Raw genomic sequence first — 13,356 nt, 5'->3', positions numbered from 1 at the left:
ATTTCTCTATTTCAAACTCTCCTTATTTTTCCCTACTTTTTTCCCCGCCAACACGAACTTCTTTTTGCACCCCTTTCTTTACCCACTCCCATTTGTCCACATAGTTCCCCATTCTCTGTTTTTCCTTTTACTCTTTTCCCTTCCTAATTACAGTTTGTTGTTGCCCTATTTTTCTCTTCACTTTCTCCCTCTCCGTCCGAACCACAGTTTTCCTGCTTCCACCCTCGTATTACGCCTCCGTGTTCTTCCTCCATTGATGCAAATCTTTCTGTCTGTGCCGCCATTCCCTCTTTCAGTTCCCGTCCTCGCCTACTCGGTTCTTGCTTTCCTTCCTCTCTTGTCTCCCATCCCTCCACCTTCCATTCACTACACCCCCCTTCCCACTCTCCGATTTATACAGTTTCTTCCTCGCTCTATACCGATGCTTTTCTTCTCGTATCTGTCCTTTCGACTTCTTACTTCTCCGTTCGTCTACCCCCTAAACACGGCCACAGCTTCTTCGACTACTACCCTCGGCTCGCTCGACCCTTACCCATTCGCCGCTCCCTTTTCGACTTGCCCCGAGGGCCGGTCGCGGTCCAAGGGCCAATTACGAGGTTCCTCGCGATAGAACGTGGCAATGTCGAGGGCGGAAGAGCGCGATAGGGAGCGAGAAAAAAGGACCAAAGGAGAGGAAAGGTCGGAAGATGAGACGGTGGCAAGATTCGCAAAGATGGAGCTGCCGCTTTGCCAAGAACCAACGAAAGTGGAGTACAATTGCGAGGGGACGGTCGATTCGAGTAGTCGAAGGTCGGGCAAAGGTACGACGAGAGGACGTTGTTGCTACTGAAATCCGTGGTCTGAGACTCACGCTGTCCGAGTTAAGCTTCGGCTTAGGAAGCTTCGCTCGTTCTCTGTCTTCGTTATCGCGATATAGGAACGCCGCGCCGTTTTATACAAGAAATACGTATTATCTGGTGAACGTGTTTGCTCGCCGTAAGAACGCGTCGCTGCTACTAATGACAAGTGGAACGAGTCGTTCTTCTTCGATGAAATATTTCTCTGTTTAAATACTTGTTCGTTCGTGCTATTTAATTTATTTATTTCGTTCAAGTTACGCGAAATAACGGTTTCCTTTAACAGATTTTCGATTCAAAGTTGGACCATTAATTACGTAGAGAGAAGCTCTGTGTATCGTTACTCTCGGTACCGCGACCACCATAACGTCGTTTAAAAGAAACGCGGTTACGCTGGCGCGCGAATGCATTTCCTTATAAGATAAATAGCATTTCGTAGAATGAAACGCGTTGACATAACACGCCTGCATGGTCGGAATGAAAAGTGGAAGAAAGATTAAAGCGGTGAACGAACGCATAAAATTTAAACAGGCAGATTGAAACACGAAATATTCTCCGTTCAGTCCCCTTACGTTTGTACGGAGATTAAATAAAGAAGGGGGAGGGCAGGGGTGACGAAAGAGCTGGCGAGGCCAGAGAGAATACAAAATATGCACCACCGTGAGACGAAGTTGGGCGATAGATATAAACCAGCAATGGAATTAAAAAGTCCAAAGAAAGAAACATGGAAAAAGGCGAGAAGATAAGATTGGATGAATGGACACACGGGGAATTTTATTTTTTATGTGTACCTACAGGGAATAACAAAAGTCGGGCAAGGAACGAAGAGAAATGATAACGACTTGATCGAGGGTCGATAGAGAATAGTTGCTACGAAAAGAAAACGGGAGATATATGCGGGAGTTTAACAAAAATACGACACTGCCAATGATAATGAAAGTACATATATATATGTATACGGGTATTGACTCAAAAAGCAAAAATAAAATAAAAAATATAAAATCTGAAGGGAAACGATCGTACGTTTCGATCGAAGGTCTCTCGACGTTATGCTATTCGCTGGTAAGAGTATATGTCGATCTCGTCGAAACTTTCGGGGAAACGAAACTGTATTTGTATAAACATCGTGTAATACTAAAGTGGAAGTGGGGTAAAAATCATCGAGAAGGATTAAAACTTATACCGGAGAAGATGAGAACGTGGTAGAACTGAAAGCAAGAGAAACGTAGAAGAATCGAAGAATGCCGGTGAAAGGGAAAAAGAGAAAGGAGAAACCCCGTGGTGGGTAATCCGGATTTAGTCGTCTATTCGCTCGAATCCAAGACGATATTAACGGCAACCCGCATACATTCGTTTTTATCAAAGTCTACGTTAATCATCCAAGATATTGTATCAAAAGTTTCGTGATTCCATTGCGTTTCTTTGTGCAAGGCACGTTTCGCTGTATCTTTCGCATGACAATGGACACACGAAGTAATATAAAAGATGAAAATGTTAAGTATTTGTTGAAAACCATCACAAAGAATATAAAATTGACATCTGATACAACGTATTACATTCTTGATACTAGAATAAGTCTCTATCCTATTGTAGTTGAAGGATAGTAGATTGACCACAGCATTTAAGAAACCCAAGTTCGAGCAATCAAATTTTATGTAAGAGAATGTTCCGAAAAGCAATAAAATCTTTATATCGTATCGTAAAGTACTATACCATATACCATGTACTAGACAAATTTATATATTACGCTATAAATTTTTATAAATTTATTTTAATATTTCACGTTTAGTATGTTGTAAAAATTCGTACATACTATGTTGTATAAAAGTTTATACCTCTATAAAGAGCGAGACATAGGAAAGAGGAAGGTAAATATCGCGATTACTAAATTACTTCAAATTACTACATTCGCTTATCGATCCTAGATAAGACAAGATAAGAACAAGAAGAAGATAAACAAATATAATCGGACACCGGAACTTGCGTAAAAATATTTAAAAAGTATTTTTAAAATACTTTGCGACGATCAAATGCAATAAGGATAACGACGATAATGGATTTCTTATTGGCGAGTGGATCTCCGTGAAAAGCGACAAGCAGCGTAAACTGGTATATTAGAGCAGCGCGAAAGTGTCGTCGATCGATAAATCGTTCTTTCTCTTGTCAAAAATACTGACAGTTGCGTTGCCGGCCGGATACGGAGATCTTCCTCGGATATGGCAATGCACGATCACCGATACCCGTATCGTGTAATATTAAACGCATGAAAACGTATAACACCGTTATACGACGCGTATGGGTAGGTACGTAAATTTCCAAAGGGCCAGTGAAGTGAAATTCAAATAAAGAATACTAACGGCGAGGCGGTATTTCCAGGTAGCGCGCAAGAGGGACGAGAAGTTAGACAAAAGGAGGTGGGCGGGCTGTAGCAGACTGGAAGAAAGGCGATACGATGGTCGAGAGAAAGTAAAGAAGAAATCTGGTAAAAAGAAGGACAGGGTTAAGAGGAAAAACGCAGGCGGCGAGAGGGAAGAACGAAGAAGAGAAAATGGAGACCGGTAATACTGGCCAAGTCGACCGGTTTAATTCAAGTTGCCGGTGGAATTTAACGTGACCGTAGTACCGCGACTAAAGCCTGTGTACTAATCTGCGTAAGCAGACACTTCGAAGGAAGTGACACGAGTATAATCTGAACACCTGTATCCGCGTGTATGTATGTATCGCTGGTAGAAGGAGCAGCGTCACGTATAGGTGTGCCTCGGATACGATGTCTTCTTCCTTTCGGTAAAGTAGTCGAACGACGCCAGTCGATAAGACGGAACGTATTCAAAAAGTACGGGAAAAAGGTAAAAGTTGGTAAGAGCGGAGTGGCGCGTACCGGATGAAATGAAATCCGAACTAGCGAAAGAGGAACAAAACGATGGGTATATGGTAACGCGAAGAGAGCAAGGGATCGTGATAAGCAACGGTAAGAACGGCCTAATGAAAATAACTAAAGAGATAGATACTACGTCCGGCCAAATTACCTTGTAAAGCAAAACCGTACGATAAAATTAGTCGAGGAATTAGTATTCCCTAGGAAAAAGACGAATATTTCGTTAAGCTGTCTGACAGGATTATACGCGGAGATAGGGATATCCGGCGAGACCAGGGGCTATATAACCGTACGTTCAATTATAAAAATTATAGAAACGTTGTAAGAAGAAGGAACGTAATTATCGAGCAAGAAATACAAATAGCTCTGAATAGAGAAAGAAGGCCAAGAGGAAAGAGCTTCTGGAAAAAAAGAAGAAGACGAGCAACGATAAGACCGGAGAAGAAATAGAGGAAAGGATGAGAATGGAGAGAAGGTAGAAAGTGGAGCCTAGTAATTCGGACTGAAGCGACCATCTACTTTGAATCCAGGCTACTACCGAAACCGGGCTACTATCTACGGGGAACCATTCTTGCGCTCCTTCGTCCTTTCATCACGATATGCCACTGGCACATCTCCGTCCTCGTCGACGTCGTCGTCTTTCCAAGTACCCTAGCTCCCATGAGAAGCCCCGGAAATTGGAATCTTAAATCGATCTAAATCTTCTTTATCGCCGAAGGAGTCAGCGGCCGATCACGGACGAATTTTCTACGGTTCCAAGATTGCCTATATCGTCGCCTGCTACTCGACCTGTAAATTTAACGCCGATCGCGTCCTTCGATCTTTTATTAAAAGGGCTACTGCATCGTGCGCGACCATTCTTCCGTTGCGTCTGTCAAACTGCGGGAATTTAAGGAATGCGACGCAAACGTTCTTATAATTCAATTTCCTTGCCGATCGATCCTCGTTCAACGCATCCATTTGCGTCGATTGTCCGTTCGCGGCATAACGAAAAAGCGATTGAATTTATGCAAGCGTTCTAAAACTGTCTCTCGCCATCTAAATTTTCATGCACAAAGTAGGTTAAATCGCTGGAAAGATCGGACAATTCGCAGCGATAATTCGATCGATCTCGATCACAGTCTGTTTTCGAAATTTCAAGTTAGACAACGAAATACGTTACAGGCGTTATCCACGACAGTTATAACGAATTGATATTTCAACGTATGAGAGGTTTACTCCAGTGATTTTCGCGTTTCATCGGAAATCCTATACTCTGCTATCCAGTAACAGATGGTTACAGTTGCCAATTTGATTGTAAAAGTGAAAATATACTCCAAAATTTATACTTGCGAAGAAGTATCCTCTCTTGAAACTATCTTCGAGTTGGTCTCTCACTACGAACAAACAAACGATAATTGAACTTGGCTCGTTACATTCAATTTTGTACGTTTACCTCGGTATAAGAGATATAAAGCGTAAGTGAAACAGAGTATCTCGATATCTAGAATCGCGTGCTATAAATATCGTCTATTTTTTAATTTCTTGTATAGCGGCTAAAAAATCATTAAGAACCATTTAAATTTTTATTCCGGAACGATATCGTCAACAAAATAACTTTTAGATGAAATTCAACGAGACTTTTTTTACAATCGACCGAAGCTAATTAAAAAGATCAACTAATTAAAAAAGACTAGGAATCGCGTTTGACTTTACGCTTACCAAGCGAAAACACGGTGAAACGCAGAGACCAGAGATTCGCTGCATGATTTGCAAGGTGTTCGTTCATAAATTAATATCGATATTTCGTCTAATACTTCGTATTTCCCTATACTACTCGCGACACTCATCCATTTGCCTCGTTGCGGTCCTCGTAACCTTGGCGTCTGCCACATTCTCGTCTGGTACACATTCCCCGTTCCTTCAGCCAGTAAAATCATCACGAAACAATCTACAGCACCGGTGCATCGCATCAAAATACGCAACTGAATTAGGTACGAGTTTAGGCTTCGCAACACCAAGATACTTGCTTTCTCCGAAATTACACTAGTATCTACGTTGGCTTTCGTTGGCAAACTAATCGAACTTTTCAAAGACAGTTTGTCAACTCGTCAAACCCCGAGGTCGTTTGACAAGAGGAGGACAAAACGAGAGCATCTTGGATAAAATTGGATTCGATCCGTGTAGATCGGTTTAATTATGAAATGGCAGCCGCATAGCAGGTACATTCTCATCTTACGATATCTGTTTGTCTCCTTATATCGGGCCAATGCGTTTTCACGTGTAATGTGATCACACTCTTGTCCTCTTAAGCCGGAACCACCAACGCTATACACGGAAACAACCACAAACACGGGTCGAGGGTGAATCGATCCACGTGAAACGTATCCGCGCGTCTCGCGTCACGCTGGAAATTTCGAGCACCGCTATCGACACGTCCCGTACCTTGAACACCGATAATGTGATAGATTTGCCGATAGAGAGCCGAGCTTCGTACGTATACAGGCGAGCGTGTAGAGCACCGAACAATACGATCGATTAATCGTTCTTAAAGACAGCGTCTCGTCGTTGCGATTGCTTGCCATTCACGAGACGATACCGTACCACTTTGGAATCGTTGCTCCGGGAGCCTCTCGCTTCCATTAATCGATCAATCCACGTATCGTCTTTTTTCTCTTCTTTCGTTTTCTTTTTCTATCGGTTCTATCGGTTTTGCCATTGATTGCTAAACGACGCTCTTTACTACCGTGATTTTTACTCGAAGGTTTGTATTAAGCGCGAATACAAACGTCTACGTATATTCTAAAAGCATTCGTTTTAATCGAATTATCAAAGACACGCTTCCACCAATTATCGACTTCGTACGTCGAGTTCCGATAAAAATGTACTGTACGGATCGAGCCGACTTACGGGCGGCATCCTTGTTATTTCACGCTTGTATTCAGTTCGAGCCTTTTCCCAATGCAAATAAGCTTGAGCTAGAGACTGCATTGTCCACGCTGTTTGACGCAAATATCACGAGAAACCGTTTGCTTACATCGTTGTTGTTCCTCTCTCGCGGTTAAACCGTGTTTCGCGATCAAACGAAACTAACCCCGTGAACTAACCTCGCGCAACAGAGTTAAAATAAAAGCAACGCGGTCGCAAGAGATAAAAGGAAATGCGCCAACAGCCGACCGCGTGGATATTTAAGCAATTGCGATGGGAGATGCTGGAGGATGAACGAACTGAACCGAAACGCAGCGCGAAGAACGCTGTAATGTGGAAAATAAATATTACATCGATCGACAGTTTGGGTAACTGGATGATGGAATCAGGACAATCGGGCATGACGCAAGGTGTCGAAGTAGATGCCAATCGTGTCTAACATCGCGTGTCGCGTTGTAAGCGTCGAGGATCACGATCGACGCGTCAAGCATCTTGAAGGCTGACAATGTCACGAGAGAGTTACACGTTACAGAGCAAACAATATACGGTCGAGTTTGAACAGCGCCGGATAGGATGTATCTTATAATTTTCTACCGTATCTAGACGCTTCGTTTTATTTCACTCCGGTGAAGGTCTGATAATATTTGCGCGTGTGCTGCGATGCATATAAAACGCGATTACCGCCTGACAAAAATATCGATTTATCGTCGTGTGCCACAAATACATTTCCCAGCAAAATCATGCGAATATTTCGCGACGGATACTCACACGCGAACGCCTGTTTTTTTCCTTTCTCTTTTTCAAAAATATCGAATCGCTAAATGAGAATCCATTTCGATCGAACGCAGTGCGTCAGTGGTTGTTCGAACATTGCGAGCCAATTTCAGCAGAAGTCGTGAATCGTTTCCTCGATAACGGACGAAGGCTAATATTTCAAATATCATCCATACATGTAGATACGATATACCTATCTTTTCGCTCTTTATCGTCGCACGAGAGAAAATTCCAACTTACATCTACTTTATTGTTTAAAGAACAAATAGGATCGACGTTATCGCCACGCTTTATTATTTTTGTCTCGCGATATTCTAATTTCGCGAAACATAAAATAAAAAGTAAAATACAGCGGACTGTCTAATGTCTCTGAGAAAAAACGCAGCTCCGTTCTCGTCTACGTTTTTAAAGCTTATCGAAGTCTCATGCCCGCTGTACGAACGAATTTGCATAGCAACTTGCGACAATTTCGAAATCGAATTTCCTGTCGCGAGAAACTTGTTTTCCAGTGATTCGTTTAATTAAAAACACCTCGGTCTCGTAGCTAATTACGCGGAATGCAGCTATAAATTGCCAGGCCGAATGGATATAAGCGCGTTTCTATTATTTTCATAATCGACTGACTCGCTTCCATCGCTGTTTCGTCTATTCGAGATCTTCCCGTCGTGTCGAGCCGTTCGATCGATAGAATTTCGCCGATTAAGCTTTATCAGACTTTCTTTTAAAAACACGTTCGATATTTTCGTTCTGTCATCGAAACTCAGTAGTTTTTTCCGCTCAAATACGTAACAGATCCATCCTATCGCGTAATCGGATTGAATCGGTCGCGTATCGAACCACGCTTTCGAGAATAATACACGTTCCTTGGACCATTTATTACGCGGTATTAAATATTCTTGAAAAATCAGGAATCTTATATCTTTTGGCATATTATTCGGTCGTTGTTGAAAATATCGCGTTTGTATCTGCAAAAACTAAAACCGAACAAACTGAAATTTATTCGTCTTTGTCAATTCTTAATTTTCCGACTATAAAAGCTTCTGATTAAGAAACGACACGGATTAACAGATTGAAACTGTATCGGTTCCTCTACCTTTATTACTTTTACTTTCAACTTTGTCTTCGTACAACGCGACGAGATTTCGTTCTTCCTTGGAATTCGCGTGGACGAACGATTCCTCGTCTTCGTACCCATGTTATCACGCGCAGTTACCTTCTACAACCGGACTTAATAAATTAGTCTACTCCGCCCACGCTCCTTCCTCGTATTGGCCCCATCAATTCCGATGTCGAGTTTTATGCGCTGGATATGTGCATACACGCACGCCTTGGCAATACCTAATAGTCTGTGCCGAGATGAAATAAATTACAGTCTTCCAGGGAAACTATACCGGACTAGGCAATTGGCTAATTACCATTAATTATCTCCTCTGCACAGTGTCGATCAGACACTTGGCGGAATTTGTGATCGTTAGAAGCGGACGCTTCCTTGCGTTGAGAAACAATGTCCCTTGTTGAACTGTCCCGTTTAATGTAACGAAAGTCAGTGCCTAAGCAAGTTGATGTTTAATAACAAACTGCTACGATCGGTACAACTGAGGATATCTCACCGATCTCGACGATCTTGAAACACGTTGTCAAGATGAACGTTCAGAGTATTCTTTTCTATACGTATAATCGTCGCACAGCCTCATTTCCAAGATACTCAAAATAGAAAATTTCGATTTTTTAAATTACGATTACGCAGGGATAGTCAATATATTATTCCGATTGTTAAGGTGCCGTTCATAATAACTTGCACGTAACGAAATACGTAGCGACGTGACAAAATTAGCTCCGAATGAACGGAAACGAATCACGTAGATGATTTGTTTGTTAATCTTCGGTCGTAAATATTTTCAATCGCTTTATGAAAAGCTATTTCAAGCGTGAAACTTTTAATTACTATGTGACTTAACGCACGATAAACTTGATGATCGATTAGAAAAGATTCGTGTCGCTTCATACAGCTGTTGCGAATAAAATATTTGTATCGAACTACGACAGTCAGGTACTAAAGCTAACGGCGGATTTTTACCACTGCTGCGAGCGAATCGCGTTAAACGAGATGCGTGCAGTATGAAAATCCTATACCAAGACCAGGCAAACTGCTCGACTAATTTTCCTCGAAATTGCGAGTTAACGAGCTTTGCCTGTGCAACAACCGGATCTCTTTCTACGACCCGAAATACCAAATTTGCTTCTCAGCATGACGACGGCTTTATGATGTCTATAGACGTCAAAGCAGGAGTGCGAAGTTTTAATATTTAACCTTTTCGCATGTATGAACGAAACAACCTCACGATGAAATGTCGTTCATGCGAGACTAGGGATAAAATATTTCGCATAGGCATCTAGCTTTTTCCTGAAAAAATGATTTTTCCCGACTAAATTTTGCAGAAACCTACAGAGTTTCCCCGCAAATCTACCGATCTTTCTTTCTTCTTTTTTTTTTTTTTTTTTTTTTGTGCGCTTTGTATACAGCGTACAATCGATGTTTCAAGTAATTTTATGCCAATATAGAAACATACGGTAGAAATGTATGTATATGTAACGTAAAGGTTAACGTATCTATAGATAAAAGCTTCCACAGTATGTAATATCGTAATTTATATTTAATATAATTGTTGAAACTTTTTCTGAAAACATTACAAATACCTTTTTGTTCGCTGAAATGAGAGCAAGACTGAAATGTAAAAATTCAAGTATATTTCATCGAAATATCCCTCGTTCGTTCAAAGCGTCGCGTTAACGACATCGTTGCGACGTATTTCGTTCGTGGATGCAAGGTAATTAAAAACTCGTCTATCTCGGTGTGTAGTTATTTAATCCGTATAAAATGTAGTAATATATAGTTCGGTATAAAATGGGATTAACGTCGTCTGTAAAATGTAAAACCACAACAGAGAATTCGATTTTGATAGCAAAATTTATTCAAATAGATTTGTTCGAGTGTTAAACTCGTCTCATCGAGATTACGAAGCCCCGTTAAATATTTCTGTTTATTTGCGAGTGTTTGAAGAAAAGGCCTTTTGTGCCCTTGAATATAACAATGTTTTTCCGCGAACGAGCTTTGCTACAAGCTGCTTGAAAATTGTTTAATTTTCTTTATCAGACGATAATTATCAAAATATTTTCCTACTTTGCATTTGATAATTTTCCGTGAAACTGGGTGGTATTCCAGTTTAGGTAGGACGTGTATATGTTATAAACGTATTAAGAAAATAACGAGACAGAGTTTCGGACGTTGCCGTTCGATACCCAAAACACGTTGAGAATAAAATTCACCGTGTCAATTACTTTCTCTTCTGGAATCATCTTTCTACGCGTTCCAGACACCTGATTCGAAATTCCTTGTAATCAAACACGTAGTAGCAACGAACGCACGGAGCACAACGGTTTGCAACAGCGAATCGAGTTTCAAACGACTACCAAATGTTAAAACACGTTCGGCAACGGTTGGTGCTGTTGTTACACCAACAAAATCTCCTTGTTTTCCAACATCGACTGCGTATGTCGGAGAAGAATGTCAGACGCGGTAATCCGGTATCGGGTTTGTTTAATCCAGGACATTAGGTAAAATCGTAAATGCTAAGGACATGATATACCGTCGATGAATCGATACTGTATTTTACTCCGAAACGTTTTATTTCTTACGATGCAACAATCCTAACCGAGTATTCAATGTACCACCTTGTTCGATCGGCGAAACCTTATCGTCCGAGTCATGAAATTCTCCTTTCATCGATCCAACGAGGATCGATCACGTCGCGTGTATACGTGCGTTCAATTCGTGTAACAAAGAAGCTCTTTGAGAAGATGGGGACACATTTTTCCGTGATTTCCGACGTTTTATTCGCAGCCGCTTAAGAATTGCAGCTCGAAAAGGTTTCGAGCGTGAATCAAGCCGACAGCATACGCGATGACAACGCGACCGGTAATCGTCGAGCATAACAGAGAGAAAGAGAGAGAGAGAGAGAGAGAGAGAGAGAGAGAGAGAGAGGAGTATAACAGAGTCGGAATTCGGTGGTAACCGAGGCTCGATACGGGCACAGACACCGACCATGTACATTCGCCACACAGGATTTACTGCCAGATAGTCGATTACATGGTTCGCTTGCTTATTGCGCTTTGAACGGGCGAACCTTGCCGTCTACGCGTATAAATGCTGTCTCCGCCCCCTTGATGTTGGCAGAACTAAAAGATTCCGCGACTTTTCCGAAAAGGGGAGATAAAAAACGCGACTGTGCACGAATTTCGACGCTGCGATACGCCTCCTCCGCCCCTCAACCGTGTCTACGTTGCCCATTGTGTTTCCTGCTCCTTTTCATCCCGTGATTCCCTCTACAGCAAGAAGAAAACTTGAATTTTTCTTTTGTCCTTAATTTCCTGCCGCTTTTTCTTCGTTTCTATGTACTTTTTCTTCCTCCTTTTATCTTCTTTTCTTCCCTCTCCTGTCTAGTTTTCACGAGAATGCACGGACTGACGCAACGGACGTATCGAAGTCGAGGATCGTCCCTTTCATTTTCCAACGCCGAATGACACGTGGCTGGGACAAACGTTTAATCGATCAAAGATCAATCAAGAATCGTTAACCTGGAGTGAATCTAGTTTCCGCACCGTCGAAATTCCGTTAAACGCGTCCATCCTGGTTCCTCGTTATTCCGCGTTCCCGCGTCGAAAATTCGTTCGTTTGGTCTTTCTTTGATTCACCGCCATCCGCTTGAAGTTGCGAATTAAGGACAGGTTAACGAGCTAATGCAGTACTCGCGAGCGTTTCACCGAAAGAAACAAAAGCATATGCGCTTGGCTTTGCATCGGACAGCTTTCACAGCGAGCGAAAAACTCTTGCGTTCAAAGTAAATTTTAATTACGTGGATAAACCTGCTGAAAAGAGGCCTGTATAATCTGCGATACGAAACGAGAAAGGTATCACCGTTCTAGTTGTTCGTACATAAACGTTGAGAACTTGATTCAAAGTAAAATCGATCAAACGGTTTTTTTTCGCTCGTAAATACCCTCGATTCGGTTTTCGATCGACAATTTTAAAGCATGGAATTCGTTAATTTTTCTCGTAACATTCCTCAACACTGTCTCTATCGCGTTATGCCAGGCAAATTCAAAGACGAAGAAAGAGAGAGCATGGCAGAAGCCGATTTCATTTGCAAGAAGGGACGAGTCAAAAGAGTCCCTCGAGCCCGGCGAAATCAGTACTCTTAGCAACCAGAAATCCACTTTAAAAGTCGACCATAAAAATTCTCTAACCGAAGAGAGAAAAAGAGAAACAGAGAGACGCCGTTTAATCCTTTATCCTTAGGTTACTACGGTAACTTCAGAGGCGGCCACTGCGGTGCAACATCGTGCACTTATTGCAATTCCGAGGGACGGAAAGATGGCCGTTCAGGAAGATATGCAAATTGCGCGCTACAGGGGTGGTTAAACGTTCGTGAATTTGAACGTAATAGGATTGCATCGATTGCCTTTGGCCAGCGGTGTACTTTCTCTCTCCGTTTGCTATCCGTCGGATAGAAAAAAAAAAGGGGACGCATCGAATGGGTGGCGATTGTAATAAAGTTGGCGTGCGTCTGGCAGCTCTAACGATTTACGTGCAAGTATTGCGAATTTATCGGCCGTCTGGCCGGTAGATGGTCAGATTTTCGGAATCGCCGGTTTAAAATCACACGCTGTATCGATGCGGCTGATCTTATCCGGCTTTTAACGAAATCCGACCGTTCGTCCATGCGGGAATCGGCCAAAAATTGATAATTAAAGTATCACGGAAATTGAACCATTCCGCGCGTATTTCCTCCGATGTATTTAAATTGAAAACAAAAATCGCACCATGAACTTTAGCGTAAGAGTTCGCGCAATTTATTAACATATATGTGTATTAATTTTTCGATATCGATCGTTGAAAAACGAAAA

The 13,356-nt window shown here is 41.9% G+C and overlaps 1 protein-coding gene across 5 annotated transcripts in view; it reads right to left on the bottom strand.

The window, feature by feature from the left end:
* LOC132908411 (leucine-rich repeat-containing protein 4C-like) overlaps window positions 1–13,356 on the bottom strand; it is a 268,003-nt gene that overhangs the window by 86,072 nt on the left and 168,575 nt on the right. The gene's annotated exons all lie outside the window — the stretch shown is intronic.

Source organism: Bombus pascuorum, chromosome 6 (genome assembly GCF_905332965.1).
Source record: "Bombus pascuorum chromosome 6, iyBomPasc1.1, whole genome shotgun sequence".
Taxonomy (NCBI): Eukaryota; Metazoa; Arthropoda; class Insecta; order Hymenoptera; family Apidae; genus Bombus; species Bombus pascuorum.
This window is presented reverse-complemented; position numbering and strand designations above follow the sequence as displayed.